The sequence below is a fragment of the Brassica oleracea genome, chromosome C3, assembly GCF_000695525.1.
Source record: "Brassica oleracea var. oleracea cultivar TO1000 chromosome C3, BOL, whole genome shotgun sequence".
In the NCBI taxonomy this organism is placed as follows: domain Eukaryota; kingdom Viridiplantae; phylum Streptophyta; class Magnoliopsida; order Brassicales; family Brassicaceae; genus Brassica; species Brassica oleracea.
The window spans coordinates 48,365,709-48,366,036 of NC_027750.1; positions in this window are offsets into that span (position 1 = coordinate 48,365,709).

Consider the following 328-nt stretch of genomic DNA (forward strand, 5'->3'; position numbering starts at 1 on the left):
TGTTCGAGCTGCGACTCAATTAGGTTTTTGCCGTCTTAGGGTTTTAGAACTAGGAATCTCGCCGACAGCTCTCGTAGCCCAGACACTTACCTTATTGTAAACGCTCAAACGCAGATTCGGAAAAAGAACTATCTTGCTCTCTTTTTCGATTTCTTATTTTAATACTGTTTTCGTTTCGTGTTCTGATTGCTTGGCTTGTGGTATTAGCAGATATCCGGGACCTCTGGGAAATTAGGGTTCTCCTACTTTCCTAATTTAAACGGAAATCGACAGTGCGAATTTTGGTTCCCACAGTTTGGCGCTAGAAGGAGGGGGGTACGGATCAATC